Raw genomic sequence first — 23,833 nt, forward strand, 5'->3', positions numbered from 1 at the left:
CAGTCCCGACATTTATTGAAGCCCAACTGTGGGGTAGAAGACGAAGACATGATACTTCACAAACAGCCAAGTTCGAAGAACCGATTCAGTCACGAGAAGAACCGAGGCACACCGAGATTCCGAAGCGAAACGTTCGCAGAAAAAAACGGAACTGAGGCTACGGGCGTCGTGCTTCCTACATATAACATTCGGTGACATCGGCGCTCGACTGAGGCCTTCGAGGGACAGCATGTCGACATCATCGACGCAGAAAAAGTTTTCCGAAGCAGCACAGCTGTGGCGATTACTGTCATAGATGTGGAATACGTTGGAGGAACCAATCCCCTCGACACATACTATAACAAAAATGTAACCCTGTCAGGCTGAAGACATCCTCAAATGCAGTGTCATTAACTTTTGTTGCAAATATTAATGTCGATATTCAGAGGTTAGTGTAAACAAAATATTACGCATACATGTTTACAAGTCCTATAGTTAAAGGAAGAACCATATAATTTTGCACATTTTTGAAATAAAAAAATAAAAAGTGTGTTTGTAATACACAAACTAACACCTACAAAAGAGCACATTGGCACTGCCAAACAATGACATACAATTTGTGATAAAGCTCATAATTAACATTGAGACAACACAAAACACTGACCCAATATAGTCCCAGCAGGGCTACATATTGGGACTCACAAAAAGATGATGCATATTTAAAAAAAAAATTAAAACCACAGAACCTATAGAATGTTTTGGATACAAAACGGTGCAGTTTTTGCTGAGTTGTGCTAGTGGACCACTGACAAGGGCAGAGGACCCTGATGCCACTGGCATGGCTAGTGGTACCTGGTTAGGTGCTGGGGAGGGTGGTATGGGCCGCTTTTCAAAAATCATTGATGCAACATGTAGAGTAGCGTCAACCTAAGGACATGGGTAGTGGGACCGAAGAAACTATATAGAACTATAGAAAACAAAGAAACTATAGAAGGCAAAACCATTGAAATTCAGTGGAAAAAAAAGTTAAGAGAGCGTTAAGGTGGTCTGATTTATCACAACAAAACCCTTGAAATTAGCAGATGTCGGGAGTGATGAGCTTCTTAAGTTGGTGTCCCACCTCTGCAAAGCCCATGAGAACATACAACAAATCACAGAAGTGATTCGAAATTACATCATAGGGGACATCAATGCTAAGTTAAGATACTCATCATTTCCCACATCCGCTGAATTTCAAGAGTTTTGTTGGGATAAATCAGATCCACTTAACTCTCCTTTAACAAAAGTGTTTTCACTGAATATAGATGGGAGTAGTTTCTTATCTGTAACTCCATTTCTCCAGCATTGGTATCTTTCATGGATTCACATGCTGTGAATATTCCCAGTCGTCAGGCTAGGTATCCCTGCTTTCTTTGATTTGGTACTTTTCCTATGGAAAAACTTTGACACCTTGAGTGTCCCATCGGCGTTGTTGTGGGTGCTTTTGGTACCCACCAATAGGACGTGAAGTGTATAGCTCTGCCCCAGCAGCTTCCCTTCAGATTTGAACCACTGAAGATGGAGGATAACTCCTCTGTAAATTTTCCTGGAGGGGAAGGCTGGAGGGTGCATATGAATTCATGAAAGATACCAACGCTGGAGAAGAACAAGTTCCTTACCAAACTAGTAACGTTCTTTCGTTGGGATGTTCCTCCGACGTATTCCACATCTATGACATTATATGTCCACAGCTGTGCACTTCGGAAACTTTTCAGCAGAGGGCGTCTTGTGTCAATGGCGTCCAGCCAATGTCCCTCGAGGGCCTCCGTTGAGGGTCGACGTCACCGGATGTTATATATAGGACGCATGGCGCCCGTTGCCTCAGTTTCGTTTTTTCCCCCAGAAAGTGTAGCACCAGTCTCCTGCCAGTATAACTGCCTACAGCCTTACGGAAATGGAAGCTGTAATCACAGACGAAATTCTCCAGAGGTGCCGGCTGGTAGGGCGATGTGGAATACGGCGGAGGAACATCCCATCGAAAGAACGTTACCAGTTTGGTAAGTAACTTATTCTTCGAAGGGATTGTGTCCCCGACGTATTCCAAATCTATGACAAACTCCCAAAGCAGTACCAGACTATGGAGGAGGGAAAGAATTTAGAATGTGAATTTAGATTACCCAATCAAATGGCTGAATAGAGGACTGGCTTACCAAAGGTCAAATCCTGCCCATGGATGGAATCCAGGGAATAGTGCTTAACAAAAGTCTGCACAGAAGCCTATGTGGCTGCTTCACAAATATTCTGAATAGGAACACCCCTTTGTAGAGCAGTGGAGGCAGCCACACCCCTAGTGGAGTGAGCCCGTAAGCCTACTGGAGGGTCCTTCCCCACCAAACGGTAGCACTCAGTGATAGTTAGGATAATCCATCTGGACAAGGTCTGTTTGTAAACAGCCTGACCCAAGCGGCGTCCAGCATAACCAATAAAGAGCTGATCGTCCACTCTGACCCGGGACATCCGTGAAAGATAAAAGCTCAAAGCTCTCTTAGGATCCAACCTATGGAGCCTCTCCTCTTCCTTACCAGGATGCGGTGGAAGATAAAATGCCGGAAGAATCACCTTCTGGCTCAAATGAAATTCAGACACAACCTTCGGAAGAAAAGAAGGTCGCACCCGCAGGACAACCCTGTTCTTAAGGAAAACTGTAAAGGGTGGCATGGCAGAAAGTGCCTGCAATTCACTCACTCTGCGTGCGCAAGTAACCGCAACTAAAAACACAGTTTTAAAAGATAACAGTCTCAACAGACAAGAATGTAAGGGCTCAAACAGAGCTCCCATCAGAAACTTTAAAACCAACTTCAAATCCCAACCCGGCACCTGGAAAGGGGACGGTGGAAGCACATTAGACAGTCCTTTCAGAAACTGTGAAATCAAAGGAATCTTAAAGTAGGAACACTCTTCAGACGAGCACTTAAATATGGACAGCGCTGCCAGGTAACCCTTAATGGTACCCACTTGAAGGCCCATGTAGGCTAAAGAAAGCAGATAAGACAACACCATAGGAATGGAACATTGGAAAGGATTCACATTCTGTCCCCTGCACCAGTCGCAGAACTTCCGCCAATGGCAACGGTACAGGGACTTTGTTGCGGGCCGCCTGGCCGAAAGCAACACCTCCATCACGTCATCCGGGAGGTCCCAATCCTTGTATCTAAACCTTTCAGATACCAAGCATGAATGTTGAGAGACCTGACCTATGGATGGAGAACCTAACCCCCCTCCCGTGAGAGCAGATCGTCTCGGTAGGGAAGATGGTGTGGAGGGCAGATGGATATGTCTAGAAGGTCCGGGTACCACGCTCTCCTGGCCCATGCCGAAGCAATGAGGATCATTCGGGAACCGAACCACCGTAACCCCTGCAACACCTGAGGAATGACGGGGACTGGAGGAAACGCGTACAGCAGTGGGAATGACCAATCCACCACAAACACGTCTCCTAAGGCTCCTCTAGGAGAAAATTCCCTTGAGCAGAATCTCTCGCACTTCCGGTTGACATTGGTGGCAAATAGATATCCACTTGTGGGGTTTCCCAAAGGCCGAAGATCTCCAAAAGGACTTCCTGAGCCAACTCCCACTCGTGAGAGACCGTGCTCTGCTTGCTCAGAGCGTCCGCCGCCACGTTTTTGTCTCCGGCCAGATGAACTGCCGAGATCAAGATTTCCTGTTGGATGGTGCAGAACCAGAGCTGCATTGCCTCCCTGCACAACGGGAGTGACTCTGCCCCCATATTTTTGTTGAGGTAATGCATGGCCACTGTGTTGTCCGTCATAATCAGGACAGTCTTCCCCGCACAGACGGCAGAAAAGCCTTCAGGGCCTGCCTGATGGCTCTCAGCTCTAATAGATTGATGTGGAGTCTGGACTCCGACGGGGACCAACGGCTGCTTGCTGTCAGCTGGTTGGCATGAGCGCCCCATCCTGTTAGGGATGCATCCGTCACGATCATCACCTCCGGCCATGGTTGCCAAAACGGTGCCCCCTTCATCTGATTGCCTTCGTCAGCCCACCATTGAAGATCCTGGGCGACCGAGAGTGGAATCTGAACGGGATCCGAAGTCTTGCCCGAGAACTGCGACCACTGCATCTTGAGAGCCCACTCAAAGGATCTCATCCGCAGTCTGGCATCTGGCACCAGTAAAATGCAGGACGCCATGAGGCCGAGCAACCTTAAGAATTCGAAAGCCAGGAGACTCTGGGCATATTGAAACTTGTCCACCATCTGCAGAATGTAATGAGCCCTCACCTGGGGAGGCGAACACTGCCCCAGGGACGTGTCGAGCACTGCACCGATGTATTGGAGCCGCTGGGAAGGTGTCAAATGCGACATCTTTAAATGTAGGGAGAAGCCCAGCTTGTGAAGGGAATGGCAGGTGACGGATAGATGATCCAGGGCTTGCTTGGGAGAATGCGCCCTGATCAGCCAATCGTCCAGGTAGGGGTAGACGTGAATCCCCCCTCACTTGAGGTACGCTGCCACCACCACCATCATCAGCTTGGTGAATACCCTCGGGGCGGAGGTCAATCCGAATCACAAGACCCGAAACTGAAAGTGCGAGTCGCCAGCCGCGAACCTCGGGTACTTCCTGTGCTTGGGACGAATGGGCACATGAAAGTAAGCATCCTTGAGGTCCAGAGACACGGGCCAATCCTGAAGTTGAAGGGCTTGGAGGACTAGAGAAAGAGTGACCATCTTGAACTTGTCCTTCCTTAGAAGGTTGTTCAACCAACGCAAGTCCATGATGGGTCTCAATCCCCCATATTTCTTTGGGATCAAAGAATAAGGGGAATACCATCCCTTGTTCCTCTCCGCTACAGGCACCAGTTCTATGGCGACTTTCTCCAGCTGGGATAGGATTTCCTGTTCAAGAAGCGTATCTGGACGCTTCCAAGAGAGCTTCCCCGGTGGATTGTCGTGAGGCCGCTGAAGAAAGGGAAGGCAGTATCCGTGGGCTATGATATCCAGAACCCACACATCTGAAGTAATGGCACGCCATTCTCCAAGATGCTGCGCAAGTCTGCCCCCAACCGGTGAACCATGGGACATGGCCTCATGACTGAGCTGGAGCGGCTGCGGCAGTGCCCGAGGGCAAAGAGGCAACTGCCCGAGTGGCTTTGGCACCCCGAGACCCCCGTCCACCACGGATACCCTTACGTTGGCCCCTTTGACTGGCAGCTCCTCTCGATCTACCAAAAGAGGAGTAGAAACGAAAGGCCCCTAGGATGAAAAGGCAGAGCTTTATGTACTGCAGCGCTCAAAGACTTGAGCAGCAGCTTTGGAGGTCTGCAACCTCTCAAGGCTCTCGTCAGCCTTTCTGCCAAATATATGAACACCATTGTTAGGAAGAATTCTCTGTTTAGGCTGAATTTCCTAACCTAGTGAGTCCCCCAGCAGCTTTGCTGGATTTTTGGGGTTTATTTTTTTCTCCTGCCAAGAGTGAGACTCTTTTACCCTCACTCTTGGACATGACTTGAGAGTGTTTCTGTGACTTGCTATGTGCTTATGGGCTAGGGGGTAATTTTCCCCATAGGCCATCATTGGTTTTTTAATGTGTGTTACACAGCACCCTCAGTGCAGTAGCACAGGGGTGTCCTAGAGACCCCCAAACATAGACTCCACACCCTGGGACTGACTACTGTCTCCCTGGGTCTGTAAAGTTACCATTGACTTTACTGTTCCGTCCCCCCTCGCCGAGTTCTGGCTGGTGGCAGTGGATACCACGGAAATATTCCACCAGAATATTTCCCAATGGGATTTCCCATTGTTTTTAATGCACCACTTTTTGGTGCAATGTTAAATATACCGCCGGGTTATTTATTTAATATAAATTCACCGGTTGGGATTTTTTGCCAGAACTCGCCGCCAAAATGGCGTCTAGGTTCACTTCAGTAACCCTGAACCCGAGTCGAGCCTTTGTTCCACTTTTGGCGGGCTTCTGCACAGAAGCCCTCCAAAGTGGTGCCATTCTGTCTGGGTATCACAGGGGGTATGGGAGGGGGTTTAGGCACCCTGGACTAGTCGCACTCTAGTGTGATTGGCCCAAGTGGTGAGCCACCCCGCTCACCACTTAGCATGTTTGAGTGACAGCTAGGCTGTATGAATGGGGGTTTGCTGCATAAAAGCAGGGTTTTTGCGACTGGTTCTTCAGAAGTCGCCACAGGACCTAAGAAGCCGAAGAGGGAGAAGCCGAGCCGACCTGCCGAGACGACACCACCGGTGAAGCCCTGCAGAACCGTCTCACCACTTTTCCCGACGACAGAGGAGATCTCCCGCCGGAGAGTCTTCTTCCCTTAACTGGTGGGGACAACCAGTTGCTGCCTTCTTTTCGCCGTCCCGAAGCATCTCGTGGCCGCCTTGCCTGTGCCAAGCACCCTGGCAACCGGGATACCACTTTTTACCTCAACCGCGAAAGAGGGGTAAAAATCCTTTGTGACCGGAAAACTCCACGGCTGGTCTCTTCCCTGGTAGTGCAACGATCTGCAGCTTTCCTCCACGCCGGGATCACCTCTTCCCCTGGACGACGCCGCGACTTACACCCACTACCAGGAACAACTACCACCGCTGGAGGATCCTTTCCACTTTTAAAGGTACTGTGTTCCGCCCGGCCTCCCTTGCCACCGATTGCACGGGGTAGATTTAGCCCTCGGCTTTCGAACCTGGGTAGGTCTGGGACACCCTAACTAAACTTTCCAGAACCGTAGTAAAACCTTTTTCTCTCACCTGCAAAGACTGATGACATTGTGTGATCTTGGGCATATTTTTCGCCTGGCTCCCTCTAAAGCGGGCCCCGAACTAATTCTCCTTGTTCCACCATTGACTGTCTTTGCTAACCTTATGTGAAAAGTGTTTTACCTTACTGCTCTCTTTATTTCTGCCTTTTCCCTCCCCTTTTGGTAATACTTGTTGGAGTGTCATCTAAAGTTAAGCGCTCACCTCTGTTTGGAAATAAGTGGGGTTAACTTAGAATTGTCCAACAAATGATTAGGGATGTACATATGAGTAATAGTAACTGTGTTTGACTTTCTTATCTTTTCTATTGTGCTAGTGTAATTTATGAGTGTACCTTTAATAAATAAGTCTATACTTTTACACCTAGCTCTGGTCAGTGTTTGCTTGTGCTACTGTGCCTCTGTACCTATTATGTATCCTCTGTATACTGCCTAACTCTTCTTGAGGGAAGTCTGACTGCTCAGCCACAGCTACCACAGTGAATCTGTGTGGTACAGACTGCTACCAAGTGGGTTTACTGCCAACACCTGTAGACTTTAATCTTTTGCAGTGGTCCCAGAGGGAACTGCACAGGTTTCTGCCTAACACTGGTGTACAGCGGTGGGATCTGTATTGAGTATACACTTTAGAGTACTTTTGAGATACCTTAGTGCAACTAACCACAAAGCTTAAGCACAAGAAAGAAAAAGTCATTTTTAACCTGTCTACTATGGAAAGTTATAGTCAAGAGTCCCTTGCTACAAAAACTGCTGATTGTCTAGGACTTCTCTGTAAGCATAAGAATCTCATGACTAAAGGAAAGAAAATAGAGCTAATAGAAAGGTTGTTAGAAAACCAAAGTCTGGAGGATGGTCCAGAGGAACCTATCACTCCAGCAAATGTAGAAAGCAGCAATGATATTGATATGGCACAAAGTATTGATGATCTTGGGTCAGAACCAGAAGAGGAGGATGAAACTGTTGTAGATAGTCCCTCTAGGCCTCTGTCTGCTCTACCAGCTGTACCTACTGGACCTTTGCCAGGTCCCACATTTAGCCCTCCTTACTTTGAACTAGAGAAAATGAAACTTGAATTAGAGTACAAGAAACTTAATGCTCAAACTGACAAAGAACTGAGGCTAAGGGAAATGGAGCTCAAGTATGAGCTAGAAATGAAGAAATTGTCTGTTGAGAATGCTTCTCTCTCTGGCTCCTCTAGAAGTTCCAGTCCTAAAAGACCCCGGATGCCTAAGGAATTGATTGGTATGTATGAGCCTAAGTTGGATGTGTTGGATTGGTTGTCTATGTTTGAGTATAATCATGGGCTCCAGAACATCACAGGTAATGAGTTACTCACCTGGTTGTTCTCTAGGCTTCCCCCTGTTGCAACTGATGTGGTAATGGAGTTGGGGGAGGAGGATAGGAAAGAGTATGAATGTGTGAAACTAGCTTTGATAGCTAGGTTTGGGAAGACCCCTTCCCAGTATCTTAAGAGGTTTAGGAGCCTCAAAAAGCATGATGGTACCCCTTGGGCTACCTGGGTGTGTGAAGGGCTGAAAAACTTAGAGGGATGGATTAAGGGTTACAAGGTGAACACTTATGAAGGAATGAGAAATCTGGTCATGATGGAGTCAATTTATGATGCCTGCTCTCCTGAGCTCAGACAGCACTTGGCTGATTCACAGGAATTAGATCCTAGGAAACTAGCTAAGGCTGCTGACTTGTGGGTTGCCAACAGGGCTACTCACAAGGATTCTGGGGTAACTCAGAAGAAGGATGAGGGAAGACAGCCTAAGAAAGACTCCAAAGAGAATTCTAATAATCCTAATTCCAAAGAGGGCCCCAAACAAAACCATAAGGGTAAGCCACCTGGGAAACCACAGCAGAGTAGTATACCTTCTGGTGCTAAACCAGAAGGAGGTCAGAACAAGCCTCCATTCCAAAGGACCTTTGGGGCCTGTTATGTTTGTAAGGCTACTGACCATGTGAAAGGAGATCCCAGATGTAAGGGTAAACCTTCAGGGGTCCAACTTGTCTCCGTAGCCTTCGCTCCAGAGGAGGAAGTCACTATGGCAAGTGGAAACTTTCTACTACTGGCTGATGAACCCACTGGAGTCTCAGCCAGTGTTTCTTTAGTCTCTCTGGGGTTGTGGGAACAACATAATTTAGATGTGTATAATTCTATCCCAGATAATACTAAAGAGTATTATAAGGACAGTGTCCACGTGAATGGTCAGGAGACTCCTGCCATCAGGGACACTGGGGCCAGCATAACTGTGGTGGATGAATCATTTTTCAAGGCAGAGGATGTTGCTAAGGCACCCAAATGCCTCACCAAGTTAGCTGGAGGGCCTGTGCAGATGTGTCCCCAGTTACCAGTTCTCATCCAGTGTAATGATATGGCTGTGAAGATACCTGTCAGTATACAATGTGAAGTGCCAGGAAGAGTTCTGCTAGGAAATGACCTGAAAGCTCTGGGAGTTGTGTCACATACCCCCAGACCTCCTAGTAAAAGGTTACAGGAGCTCACCAAATCTGCAAGAGAGAAAACCCTGCGAGGTTTATCTCAGGAGATGATGACAGAAATCACTCCTCTCCCACTGGAACACCTTACTGCAGTAACTACCAGATCAGGAGCAAAGGGGCCACCCAAGACTCCTAGGAAAAAGCCTACAGCAAGCACTCCAGTGCTTCCAACAAGGACTTCCCCGAGGTTGTCCAAAGTTACACCTGTAACTCCACCTCCAGCTGAGGCTGAGAGGGAGGTACAACCCTGTTTGGTTGAACTAGACTCTGAAGAAGAGCTAGTAGGAGGCCCAGAACTTATTGGAGACCTGGACCCGGCTGACCATCCTGAGCTGCAGTCTTTACTGGCAGAAGGTGGACCCAGCAGGACAGCTTTTCGTAAGGGACAAAGAGAATGTCCAACTCTGGAGGGCCTTCGCCAACAGGCAGCTTCTCAGGCTGATGGGCAAGAGCCTGGGGAGTATAGGTTACACTGGGAAGATGGCCTCTTCTACAGTGAACCAACTGAATCTGAACCTGGACCCTACCAACGCGTGGTAGTGCCCCAAGAGAACAGACAACAGTTCTTGCAACTAGCCCACGAGATTCCTTTGGCTGGTCACTTGAGTTTCAAGAAGACCAAGGAAAGGCTCTCTCTCTACTTTTATTGGCCAAAGATGGGGGCTGAAGTAGATAGATATTGCAGGAGCTGCCATACCTGCCAGACTTCTGGTAAGGTTGGTTCCAAGAATGTGGCACCTTAGTGCCTCTCCCAGTTGTGGGAGTCCCATTTGAGAGGGTAGGGATTGACATTGTTGGTCCCCTTGATCCCCCAACCTCCTCAGGCAACAGGTTTATCCTTGTTGTAGTAGACCATGCTACTAGTTACCCTGAGGCAATTCCTATGAGGACTGTTACAGCTCAGGCTGTGGCTAAGGCCCTCCTTGGTATCTTTACCAGGGTTGGGTTTCCTAAGGAGGTGATCTCTGACAGGGGGACAAATTTTATGTCCAACTACATGAAGGCCATGTGGAAAACCTGCGGAGTCACCTACAAGTTCTCAACCGCCTACCACCCTCAGACAAACGGGTTGGTAGAAAGATTTAACAGAACCATGAAGAGCATGATAGGTGCCTTAGAAGAACCCCTTAAGAAGAAGTGGGACCTTCTACTGCCATGCCTTCTATTTTCTTATAGGGAAGTCCCTCAGGAGGGAGTGGGTTATTCTCCCTTTGAACTTCTCTATGGCCATCCCGTCAGAGGCCCCTTGGCCCTGATTAAGGAGGGGTTGGAGAGTGCTCCTTCCCCCAAGCCAGTCAGAGTGACTGACAATATGATAGGTCTCCGAAGGAGAATGTCACACATGATGGCAGAAGCAAGTGACAACTTGAAAGCTGGCCAAGCTCTGATCAAACATTGGCATGATCAGAAGGCTAACATGGTTGAGTTTACTCAAGACCAGCTAGTTCTAGTTATGCTTCCAACAAGGCAGAGGGCCTTGCAAGACAAATGGATGGGACCCTTCAAGGTTGTGGGAAAACTTGGAGAGGTCAACTATCTGGTGGATCTGGGCAAACCCAGGGAAGCTCCCAGAGTCTTCCACACCAACCGCCTCAAAGCCTATGTCTCTAGACCAGAAGTAGGAGCATTGCTTCTAGCTTCATCAGAAGAGGAGGAGGAGAATGAAGCTCTACCTGACCTCCTGAGAGGCTTACCTTTGGACGAAAAGGTTGAAGGAGTTAATCTCTCTTCAGATCTGACCCCTGAGCAACAGGAGGAGTGCAAAGCTATGTTAAATCAGTTTGCCCCCCTGTTCTCACTTTCACCAGGCTTGACCCCTTGAGGACAGCATGAGATACTTACTGGTGACTGCCTGCCAGTCAAAAGCAGGGGATATAGAATGTCAGAACATGTCAGAACCCACATCAAAGGGGAGGTCAAGAAGATGCTTGATCTCGGGGTAATAGAGCCCTCTACTAGTCCATGGTCTAGCCCAGTAGTGTTAGTACCAAAGGCAGGATCCAAAGAGTTGAGATTCTGTGTGGACTATAGAGCTCTTAATGCAGTCACCAAGACGGATGCCCACCCTTTCCAAGGACAGATGAGTTGGTGGATAAACTTGGTGCAGCCAAGTACCTCAGCACACTGGACCTTACGTCAGGCTACTGGCAAATAGCCCTGACAGACCATGCCAAGGAGAAAACTGCATTTTCTACCCCAGTTGGCCTATACCAATTCAAGGTTATGCCTTTTGGACTGAAAAATGCACCTGCAACATTCCAGAGGATGGTGAACCAAGTTCTAGCTGGGATGGAGGACTTCTGCATGGCATACTTGGATGACATTGCAGTCTTCAGCCACTCCTGGGAAGAACATGTGACCCACTTAGGACATGTTTTGCAGGCTCTTGAGCAGGCCAATCTGACCATAAAGGCAAGCAAGTGCCAAATTGGTCAGAGTAAAGTGGTCTACCTTGGACATGAGGTAGGAGGTGGAGAAATAAGGCCTTTGCTCAGCAAGATTGAAGCTGTGCAAAATTGGACAACACCTACTACTCAGACCCAGGTGAGAGCCTCACTGGGTACTACAGGAATTTCATTGAGAACTATGGGACCATAGCTTCTCCCCTGAATGTGATCTCCTCTCCAAAATTCCCTAAGAAGGTCAAATGGAATGAGGAATGCAATCAGGCCTTTGAAAACCTGAAGAAAGCTCTCTGCCAAGCTCCAGTACTCAGAGCTCCCGACTACCACCAAACTTTCATTGTACAAACTGATGCTTCCAATGTAGGTATAGGTGCAGTTCTTAGCCAACTGGATGAGAAGGGTAGGGAACACCCCATTTGCTTCATCAGTAGAAAACTGAAGGATCCTGAAACAAGGTGGGCAACAATCGAAAGAGAATGCTTTGCTATTGTGTGGGCACTGAAGAAGTTTAGGCCATACTTGTATGGTTCTACTTTTGTCATTCAGACTGACCACCAACCCTTGAGATGGTTAATGCAAATGAAAGGGGAAAATCCAAAACTATTGAGATGGTCAATCTGCCTCCAAGGGTTTGATTTCACCATTGAGCACAGGTCAGGGTGTCACCATCAAAATGCTGATGGACTCTCTAGGATGTATGTCATCGACTAGAGGTATGAGGTTCATCCAGGAGTGGATTAAATCCTCCTGTCCTTTAGTCTGGGGGGGGCGAGTGTTAGGAAGAATTCTCTGTTTAGGCTGAATTTCCTAACCTAGTGAGTCCCCCAGCAGCTTTGCTGGATTTTTGGGGTTTATTTATTTCTCCTGCCAAGAGTGAGACTCTTTTACCCTCACTCTTGGACATGACTTGAGAGTGTTTCTGTGACTTGCTATGTGCTTATGGGCTAGGGGGTAATTTTCCCCATAGGCCATCATTGGTTTTTGAATGTGTGTTACACAGCACCCTCAGTGCAGTAGCACAGGGGTGTCCTAGAGACCCCCAAACATAGACTCCACACCCTGGGACTGACTACTGTCTCCCTGGGTCTGTAAAGTTACCATTGACTTTACTGTCCCGTCCCCCCTCGCCGAGTTCTGGCTGGTGGCAGTGGATACCACGGAAATATTCCACCAGAATATTTCCCAATGGGATTTCCCATTGTTTTTAATGCACCACTTTTTGGTGCAATGTTAAAGATACCGCTGGGTTATTTATTTAATATAAATTCATCGGTTGGGATTTTTTGCCAGAACTCGCCGCCAAAATGGCGTCTAGGTTCACTTCAGTAACCCTGAACCCGAGTCGAGCCTTTGTTCCACTTTTGGCGGGGTTCTGCACAGAAGCCCTCCAAAGTGGTGCCATTCTGTCTGGGTATCACAGGGGGTGTGGGAGGGGGTTTAGGCACCCTGGACTGAGTTGCCTTGCCAACTCATGTCGCACTCTAGTGTGATTGGCCCAAGTGGTGAGCCACCCCGCTCACCACTTAGCATGTTTGAGTGACAGCTAGGCTGTATGAATGGGGGTTTGCTGCATAAAAGCAGGGTTTTTGGGACTGGTTCTTCAGAAGTCGCCACAGGACCTAAGAAGCCGAAGAGGGAGAAGCCGAGCCGACCTGCCGAGACGACACCACCGGTGAAGCCCTGCAGAACCGTCTCACCACTTTTCCCGACGACAGAGGAGATCTCCCGCCGGAGAGTCTTCTTCCCTTAACTGGTGGGGACAACCAGTTGCTGCCTTCTTTTCGCCGTCCCAAAGCATCTCGTGGCCGCCTTGCCTGTGCCAAGCACCCTGGCAACCGGGATACCACTTTTTACCTCAACCGCGAAAGAGGGGTAAAAATCCTTTGTGACCGGAAAACTCCACGGCTGGTCTCTTCCCTGGTAGTGCAACGATCTGCAGCTTTCCTCCACGCCGGGATCACCTCTTCCCCTGGACGACGCCGCGACTTACACCCACTACCAGGAACAACTACCACCGCTGGAGGATCCTTTCCACTTTTAAAGGTACTGTGTTCCGCCCGGCCTCCCTTGCCACCGATTGTACGGGGTAGATTTAGCCCTCGGCTCTCGAACCTGGGTAGGTCTGGGACACCCTAACTAAACTTTCCAGAACCGTAGTAAAACCTTTTTCTCTCACCTGCAAAGACTGATGACATTGTGTGATCTTGGGCATATTTTTCGCCTGGCTCCCTCTAAAGCGGGCCCCGAACTAATTCTCCTTGTTCCACCATTGACTGTCTTTGCTAACCTTATGTGAAAAGTGTTTTACCTTACTGCTCTCTTTATTTCTGCCTTTTCCCTCCCCTTTTGGTAATACTTGTTGGAGTGTCATCTAACGTTAAGCGCTCACCTCTGTTTGGAAATAAGTGGGGTGAACTTAGAATTGTCCAACAAATGATTAGGGATGTACATATGAGTAATAGTAACTGTGTTTGACTTTCTTATCTTTTCTATTGTGCTAGTGTAATTTATGAGTGTACCTTTAATAAATAAGTCTATACTTTTACACCTAGCTCTGGTCAGTGTTTGCTTGTGCTACTGTGCCTCTGTACCTATTATGTATCCTCTGTATACTGCCTAACTCTTCTTGAGGGAAGTCTGACTGCTCAGCCACAGCTACCACAGTGAATCTGTGTGGTACAGACTGCTACCAAGTGGGTTTACTGCCAACACCTGTAGACTTAAATCTTTTGCAGTGGTCCCAGAGGGAATTGCACAGGTTTCTGCCTAACAACCATCAAAGGGCATGTTCAGAAGCAGGGCTTGCACATCAGGAGCAAACTCTGACTTCCGCAACCACGCAAACCTGCATAGGACAGTGCTCGCAGCCATGGACCGGCTGACACAGTCTGCCGTTTCCAAACCCGACTGAAGGGATTCACACATAGTATCCTTGCCGTCACGCACGAGGGCCATGAAGCCATCCCTTTCCTCCCCCTGGGGAATATGCTCAGCCGCTAAGGAAGCACAGTTCCACAGAGTGTGTGTAAATCTTGCCAAGGCACATGTGGAGTTGACAGCTTTCAGTGCCATGCTCCCTGAAGAAAAGACCTTCCGAGCCCATCCGTCGAAGCGCTTGTTGTCCCTATCCGGAGGGACGGTAGGGTACGCCTGCTGCCTCAAGGTGGGCATAGCCGCCTGAACCACCAAACTCTCCGGACTGGGGTGAGTAGACAAATAGCTGGGGTCGCTAACAGATGGGCAGTACTTTTTTGACAAATTCTTATTGACCGCCGGAATCGAATCCGGGGCCTGCCAAGCCTATGACACCCTTTATTGCGATGTAAGATGGAAGGGCTATACCGGCTCAGAGGGGGGACCTTGGTCCAAGATGTCAGTAAGGTCATCCTGAATAAAAGCCTCAGGAGGACTGGACCACCCCAAGTATTCAGAGACCATAGACATGAGCCGCCGGTAGGAAGAGTCTGCATGAGTCCTCGGCTCAGGTCTACCGTCTGGAGGATGTACTGGCGATTAAGAATGCCACTTCCCAGGTCACAAACATGATGTGTGCCGTCGACTGAGGTTCGAAAGGGGCTTTCATGACAACGGCAAGGACCAGATTTAGGCTCCATACCAGTGGAATTCTTTTCTTTGGAGGAAAAATGCAAAAAGGTCCCTTTAGGAAGTGTTTCAGCAGCCTGTCGCTGTAGAGAGGAGACAATCCTCTTTTCATTGTGAATCTAGAGATTGCAGCTAAGTGTACTTTTATAGAGGAGATCGCTAGACCACCTTTTGTCAGTTTGAGTAGGTAGGAGGGAACCTGTTGAGGTTTTATGGCTAGTTATTGAAGGTTGGGCTGCTGCGCACACCATGTACAGAATCTTTTCCATGTCTGGTTGTAGGAAATGTTAGTGGACGGAGCCTTCGCTGCAGCTAGTATGCAAAGGCAGTCTTGCAGGATGTTTAGGTGGCCGAATTCGGCGTGATTAGGAGCCACGCTATTAGCTTGAGGGAGCCCGGGTCGTGATGTAGAATCACAGAGTTGCTTTGCGATAGGAGATCAGCGTTAGATCCCAGATGGAATGGATTGTCCGCCGCCAGTTGAAGGAGGTCCGAGAACCAGGTTTGTCTGGGCCAGTAAGGTGCCACGAGAATTATTTTGCAATGATATTAACGCATCATCTGGATTGTTTTCCTGATGAGAGGGAATGCAGGGAACAGATATGCGAACATGCCGGTCCATGGGAACGAGAATGTGTCCACTTGACAGCCGGGGTGTGGAATCCTGCATGAAAATATTGTGCACTGCTTGTTGCCCTGTGTGGCGAAGAGGTCTACAGGAGGATGACCCCATGCCGTGAATATTCTGGATACTTGGTTGTTGTGCAGTTGCCATTCGTGGGACTGTGACGAGTCCCTGCTGAGGGTGTCCGCTTGTTTGTTGTGTATCCCCGGGTGGTGGAAGACTTGCAACAGAATGTTGTTGTGAATGGCCCAGTGCCAAATGGTCTGCGCTTCTTGAGACAGGGTGTTTGGCCGTGTTCTGCCTTGTTTGCACAGATAAATCATTGTGGTGGTATTGTCCGTGAGGATTCGCACTACTGAATTCCTGATTAGGGGGAGGAAAGACTTTAGGGCCCAATCTACTGCATGCAGCTCCAAGACATTTATATGGAGGATTGATTCTTCAGGAGTCCAGAGGCCTTTGACTTGGTGCTTGTCTAGGTGAGATCCCCACCCCGCCAGGGAAGCTTCGGTTACAATTGTGAGATGGTAATTGGGTTCTACAAGGGGCATCCCTTTCGAGATGTTGTCAAGGACTGTCCACCATTTTTGTGAGTTTGAGAGAGACCGGGTGATGGTAATTTTCTCTGACCAGGACCTGTGTGTTTGGGACCATCTGATAGCTAGAAATCTTTGTACTGGCTGCATGTTTAGCCTGCAATTGGGTATCTGTGCAATGCAGGATGACATGGTCCCTAGCAGAGCTATGTATTTGCGCACCATAATTTGTTTGTTTGGCGTGAAGAGAGTTGTCTGGGTTGTTAACCGTTTCACTCTGTCGGATGAGGGTTTGACGAGGCTTTGGTCTGTTCGAAATTGTGCGCCCAGGAACACCAAACCTTTTGATGCAACTGTGCAAGATTTGGCGTAACTGATTGCAAATACCAATTGTTTGAAAAGAGCTTCTGTTTGTCTCAGAGAAATCGTGGTTTGTTGACATGTTGGGCCTCAAACCAACCAGTCTGGGTATGGGTAGACGTGGTGGCCCTGTTTTCTGAGAAAAGCTGCCACTGGTGCTAAGCATTTGGTGAAAGTCCTGGGGGCTGATTTGAGGCTGAATGGAAGTGCTCGAAATTGTAAGGACTTTCGCCGACCTTGAGATACTTTCAGTGTCTTGGGTGTATCGGATGTGAAAGTAAGCGTCTTTGAGGTCTAATGCCACTAGATATTCGTGGGGTTGTACGGCCTTTATGACGTCTTTTAGTGTGACCTTCTTGAACTTTTGCTTTTTGATGTTTTTGTTTAAACTTTTGCAATTCCAGGATTGGACGCCACTTCCCATTCGGTTTCTTGACGACAAAGTATCTGGAGTATACTCCTTTTCCCTTTGAAGAATGAGGAACTCAGTCGATTGCCCGTTTCTTTATCATTTCACGCACTTCCTTTTGTAGAATTGGAAGGTGCGGGTGTGATACCTTTATGGGAGGTAACGGTTTCTGTGCGTGCTTGAATTCCAACCAGTGTCCGTGATGGATGGAATCTAGCACCCATCTGTCTTTTGTAATTGCTTGCAACTTGTGGAGAAGAAACGCCACATTTCCTCCCACCTGTGTGCCCCTGAGGCAGTCATTGCTGGGCCTCGTTCTGTCTACCTCTTTGAGAGGTGGTTTATCCGTGTTTGCGTGGTCCCTGATGACACTCCCTGCAGCGTTGTGAGGACTGGTAGTTTCACTTGTATCCCTGAGAGTAGTATCCGGATCTGCCGTAGTTTGTGTTGTCACTTGAGGAGGAGAACCTAGAAGGATCCAAGGCACCTCGAAAGGAACAAAAAGTCCTTCTTCCCTGTAAGGTTGTTAGTTATCTAGCAGTATCAGAGTCTGCTTTAATTGTTCTGAGGGCCTCATCGATCTTGTCACCAAAAACGTTTTCTCCCTCAAACGGCATGTCAACAACCAGATGATGTACCTCCTGTCTAAAGTCGGTGCAACATAGCCATCCTTGTGTTCCGAGGATGACCCCATTACCAATTTGTTTGAATCCCGTTTCTGCGAGATCCACTGCAATGTTAATACTGCGGTTTGAGGCCTCTTCACCATCACGCACCAGTATCATGTCTTCTTTCCGCTGTTGCTCTGGCAAGTGCTCTACCATAGGAGCCAAGCGATGCCGCATTTCTCGATTATAGCGGGCAAGGGCACTGGCCGCTCTGACTGTTGTTGCTCCGATATTGAGCACTTTTTTACCTAAGGCATCCATTTTTCTGCCTTCATTGTCTGGGGGAGTGGTGCATTTGTGCTGCGTACAAGCCTTGCGACCCACTGCCGCTGTCACAACCGACACTGGAGACGGCTGTGAGGTGAGACATTATGGTGTTGTATCTGGAGCCATACATTTTTTGTCTAGTCTCCCTTTAAGTGGCGGTTCTGAGAATGGATGTTTGAGAGTACATTGTAACGCTCACCTGATTTCCACGGAGGCGCTGGGCTGGACTGAGCTGTCGCCGTGTCTTCTAGTGTGACTCGTAGATCTCGGCCTTCTCCTAGGGCTGGTCCCCTTCTCACGATGTACCGGACGTGTAGAGTGAGGTGTCTGCAGACGGAACAACAAGGATTTAGGAACTGGATTGACTGAACTTCTCCTTCCTCAGTCCTCTTATTCGAACCAAGGGCGTGGCTTGCTCACCTTAGATATATTAAGGCCGGGCTCTCCATCCTGCGTCTTTGCAGGGGCGCAAGTACCAGTTACTTCACTGGTTCACTGACAATCCTCTTGATTGCAGAGGTTGATGTTGGAAGATACCGCCGTTTACCGCACGAGCGGTGTCTTGATAGTTATTGGAGCACCCTTAATTTAGTCCCTTGCTCAGTCTTAGGGTGTCAAGATTGAAATTGTAGAGGAATGATGCGGCGAGCAGGTGAGTAGGAAAGATGACCGGTTGCTGTCACCCTTTCTAATGTCTCTCTTTGTCCTGCAGGTTTAGGTGCAATGGACGCTGATGAATAAGTGCCCAGGATCGTGCAAGCGCGTATGTACGAAGAAGATGAAGCGCGGTGCACGTAAGTAAAATGACTGCTGTTTGTTTCAAAAGCACGTCTTAATGTCTCTTTTGTCCTTGCAGATCGTGGATGCAGAGAGCGTTGCTAGATGGATGCCGGCGAACGTGCGAGCGCGTAAGTAGAAAGTTTATGGTTGGTTTAGAATGCGCCTTAAAATGTCTCCCTTTGTTTTGCAGATGCCGGCATGCAGCGCTTCTTGAAGTTCAGAACGTGCGGAGCGCAGGTAAGCAATTCAAGAATGCAATGCTTAATCAAGTCCTTTTCTTTGCAGATGTCGATGGGGAGCCGAAGAAAGCGGCGGAAGGCTTTGGAAGATGCCGCCGTATTTGGTAAGTAAGAGCGCTGCTCTCGAATTGAATTCTGCTAACCTGTTTTGTCTTGGCATGTGCAGCTGAGGATCGGATCTCTAGCAGGTAAGGAATTCGTTTTCACAGGAACTGGAGCTGAAGAATCTCAGGAAGACTGGAGCTGACACGGTGAGCGTCCTGCTGCAGATGCAGAATAACGCGAAGCACGTTTCATCAATCGGGTGTGGTTTAAATAGCCTTCTGGAGTGCTTAGGCGTCTTCTTCCACAGCCTCGCCCAGGTAAGAAAAGAGTTCCTGTGTTCTGATTCCAGGGAGTGGCTCCTGCCCCACCCAGACAGGAAAAGTACTTCCAGGCAGAGAAGGATCAGAAGACCATCAAGCTGGTAAGTAAGCAGCATGGTCTGCTGCAGGTAGGTCCACCCAAGCACTCTTAAGCATTATGAGCCGGCGCTTCCAGCGCCGGGACCGGTCATCTTTATGAGCCTGGTGCCACTGGCGCCAGGACAAGGTCCAAAAGGTCCCGATAGGGACTGGCTGGTACCCAGGATCAAGGTTATGGGCCTGCTTCCAAGGATGTGAGGCAAGTCCTGACCCCTTGGAAGCAGGGATCATGACATACATAGACCTTCTTGACAAACATGATCTAGGATGGGTATAGAAAACACAGCCTTTCTGCGCTTACCCATGTGGTCAAAAAGAAAGGAGCGTTTCTTTTCTTTTGCGGGCGATAAAACAAATTACTGGCACGCCCTTGATATCATGGAGTGGAAAGCCTCAATGTCATCTGGAGGAGAGGGTTGAGCTGGACTACCCTGTGTATCTTGAACCAGATCATCCGTGTCCCACGTATCGTCTCTGCGAGGCGAAATTGAAGAGGCAGAAGAGCTTGTGTCCCTTGGAACTGTGTCTTGGTCTGTATCTACTAGTTCCCCTTCTTGTTCACATATTCGCGGACTATCCCTTTGTGGAGGTGGATATCTAGGATTAGATTGGGCTCCTGGACGTTGGTCATGGTCTCTGGATGAATGCCCTTGATCCCTTTGTTCCTTCTGACCTGGTATACCCTGGTCTTTCCTGCATAGATGAACCCCCTGTGGCCGAGGAGGTGGAAGCCTGGCATTGATTTGTCCCAGCAGTGTTTGTAGAGTGAAAAGCACCTGCAGGGAGAGTAAGGATTGCGGGTTACAAATGGGACATCGTGCAGATATACCTCCTGTGCCCAAAGGTGTTGATGGTACAGCAAGTGGTATATTACGTGTTCTTAGAGGTGTTTCTCCTCCTCTTGATGGGAGGCGACCAGGAGGCTTGTCCTGAAGATGTCTGTGCTCTAAAGGATCCCTTGTCAGGGTTTTTAGTATTCCTTTACTGCCGCATGATATATTGTCCTGTTGCTGTAGTTGTTGCTGTTGGAAAGATCATTCTGCGGCTTAAGTCGTGGTAATGGTTGAGGAGGTTGATGGCAGTGCAGTCGCACTCCGGGAAGATTTGTGTTTTTTGGTCGTCGACGAGAGGATCATCAAAGAGTGATGTCCCGATTTCATCGTCAGAGGATGCTTCGTGGACGTCTCTTGTCCAGAAGAGGATCTGTGACCTTCTCCGAGGATGAATGGTGTTTCTTTTTTGAGGACGAAGACAGGGTCTTCGTGGACGACTTGGATTTGTGCTGGTCCTTCGTAGGAGAGGACGTTCTCGACGAGTGGGATGTGGTTTTAGTCGACGAGCGTGAACCTTTATCCATCGGTTTTGCCGATGGTGCTTTCATCAATGGAACTTTGGACAATTGCTTAGACACAGATTGGAGAGTGTGTTGCGTGGCTCGTCAACGATTTTGGCTCACCTGTTTTTTTGTTTCTTCGCTGAAGTTTCTTCAGACTTGGACCTGTGGCTGAATGGCTACCTCTTGTCAGAGAGGGTGGTAGCTCTTTCACTCCTTGACGTACCCGCTTACGATGCCGGGTATACTCCTTTGTTAAGCCAACAAATGAGGCGATGGTGTCTGTCTTCACATTCTTCCGGTGAATGGTTAGGGTAGAGGCAGAATAAACAATCTGCATGCCTGTCGTCTTCTTTAGGCTGCAAGTGTCACAGAGCCTGAACAAGGATTTCCTTGGTCCATCGGTCTACATGTTCGTAAACTGGACCTTAGATGAGTCGTCAGTTGCTCCGGTTGGAGTATAAATTGAAAAAATATATATTGTGTGTGGAAGGATAGTTTCTCTTTGGAGAGAAGAACTCGAGGAATCCCACCAGTTAGAAAGACGGGTGAAATCTGAGGGGAAGCTGCTGGGGCGCAGCTATACACTCGACATCCTATTGGTGGGACCCCAAAGCACCCACAATGACGTTGAAGGGACACTCAAGGTAAAGTTTTTCCATTGAAAAGTACTAAATCAACGTAAAGGGGTATTCCAAGCCTGACGACAGGGAATATTCACAGCATGTGAATCCATGAAAGATCTAATGCTGGAGAAAAAAATAAATATATATGGGATACATTACTCACCGTAATCGTATTTCTGATGCTTGTATCTGCTTATATTCACATGCTGTGCATAGGCTGACAACTAGTGGAAGGTGCGGAGTAATACAGTTTGTTTTTTGAAATTCGAAAATGGGCGTCGACACAGGGCATGCCAGTAATACTATCCCTAGTGTGACGTCCACTGTTCCATGATCCCTCACGCGTCTAGGACCCTCAGATTGTATTTTTTCTGACATGAGGTAGCATGAGGAGTAGCGCGAGTACAGATTATCCAAGCAGATAGATTGAAAGATAAGACTACAAGCATCCATGCGCCTTCTCTCAGAGGGGAGGAAGGGTGGGTCGCATGTGAATCTAAGCAGATACAAGCTTTAGAAATAGTACGGTGAGTAATGTATCCCTTCTGAGGCTTGTGGAATCTGCTTAGATCACATGCTGTGCATAGATTAGCGAGCAGTGTTAGAAGGAGGTGGGATGTGAGAAGGGTCATGAGCAAAAAATGTCTTAGAACCGCTTGTCCCACTTGAGTATCTGTCTTGCAATGAGTGTCAATGCAGTAGTGAAAAAAAAAGTGTGAATAGAGCTCAGAGTAGCTGCTTTGCAAATGGTGTCAAGGGGTACATTTGCAATGAAAGCCAGAGTGGTCCCAATGCCGCTTGTAGAGTGGGCTCTTGGCGTGAAAGGCAGAGTTTTTTCAGAAAGGGAGTAACACAGCTGGATACAATTTATAATCAACTTAGAGATGGCACCTTTAGAGACGCGATCTCCCTCTCTGCATGTAGCTACGGAGACAAACAGTTGGTCTGTTTTCCTTAGTGGCCTGGTCTTGTCTACATAGTATAGGACCGCCCTACGCACATCTAGGGTGTGTAGTTTCACCTCAGCAGAGCTTTGGGGTTCTTGGAAGAAAGCCGGAAGCTCAATGGATTGGTTAACGTGGAATTTAGAAATAAACTTAGGTGAAAACCTAGGGTGTGTTCGTAAAACCATTTTATCTTTATGAACAGTAAAGAAAGGATCCTGCACTGACATAGCCTGAATTTCACTGACCCTTCTTATCGATGTAATGGCTACTAAGAAGACAGTTTTATATGGCAGGTGTTTGAGACTGCTTTTATGCATGGGCTCGAATGGGGGGCCCATGAGTTTAGCCAGCACCACATTAAGGTCCCATCCTGGTGGTGGGTTAGAAATTGGAGGGTGGAGTCTCTTTACCCCTTCCATGAAGGCTTTAACCACTGGTACTTTCCACCACGATACCTTGTTATGGGAGGTGGTGTATGCTGATAGAGCTGCCAGGTGTACCTTTAGTGAATTAAATACCAACCCTGCGTCCAGCAGGTGGAGCATGTCAGTGACAATAGTGGAAGGAGTGCAATCAACTGGGTTGATTTGCTTATTCTGTCACCAGATAACAAATCTTTTCCATTTGTCAAACTAAGAGTGCCTAGTGTTGGGCTTCCTAGATTCCTTTTGGATGTCCATGCAACTCTGTGGTAAGTTGAGGTGTCCAAACTCTATGACTTCAGGAGCCATACTGCCAAGTTCATTGAGCTGGGTTGAGGATGCACTGTTTGACCTTGGTGCTGGGATAGTAGGTTGTACCAGCACGGGAGTCTGATGGGTTTGCACGCTGCTGGCCTGTGCAGGTGTGGGAACCACGGTTGTCTCACCTACATGGGAGCAACTAGGATGAGCGTCATCGATTCTCTGTGCATCTTGTTGACCACCTTCCTCATTAGAGGAGTTGGTGGAAAAGCGTAAGCAAACATCCCTGACCAGTTCGTCCACAGGGCGTTCCCCTTGGAGCCTGGCTGGGGAAACCTGGATGCGAAGTCTGGGCATTGTCTGTTTTCGCTTGTGGCGAATAGGTCTATAGTGGGGAAACCCCATTGTGAGAAGATGTCTACTACGACCTCTCTGTGTAGAGACCACTCGTGTTCTCTTGGGAGAGGATCTCTGCTCAAGGCATCTGCTAATGAATTGAGATCCCCTGGAACATGTTGAGATGACAGGTAAATGTTCCGTCTGAGTGCCCATATCCAAATTTTCTGGACAAGCTTGGACAGATTGGGCAACCGAGTCCCTCCCTGCTTGTTTAGGTAAAACATCGCTGTCGTGCTGTCTG

At 48.2% G+C, this 23,833-nt stretch overlaps 1 protein-coding gene across 7 annotated transcripts in view; it reads right to left on the reverse strand.

Moving 5' to 3' along the window:
- EPS15L1 (epidermal growth factor receptor pathway substrate 15 like 1) overlaps positions 1 to 23,833 on the reverse strand; it is a 2,005,341-nt gene that overhangs the window by 226,598 nt on the left and 1,754,910 nt on the right. The window lies entirely within an intron of this gene.

This window comes from Ambystoma mexicanum, chromosome 1p, assembly GCF_040938575.1.
Source record: "Ambystoma mexicanum isolate Mex_15411 chromosome 1p, UKY_AmexF1_1, whole genome shotgun sequence".
Classification (NCBI taxonomy): Eukaryota; Metazoa; Chordata; class Amphibia; order Caudata; family Ambystomatidae; genus Ambystoma; species Ambystoma mexicanum.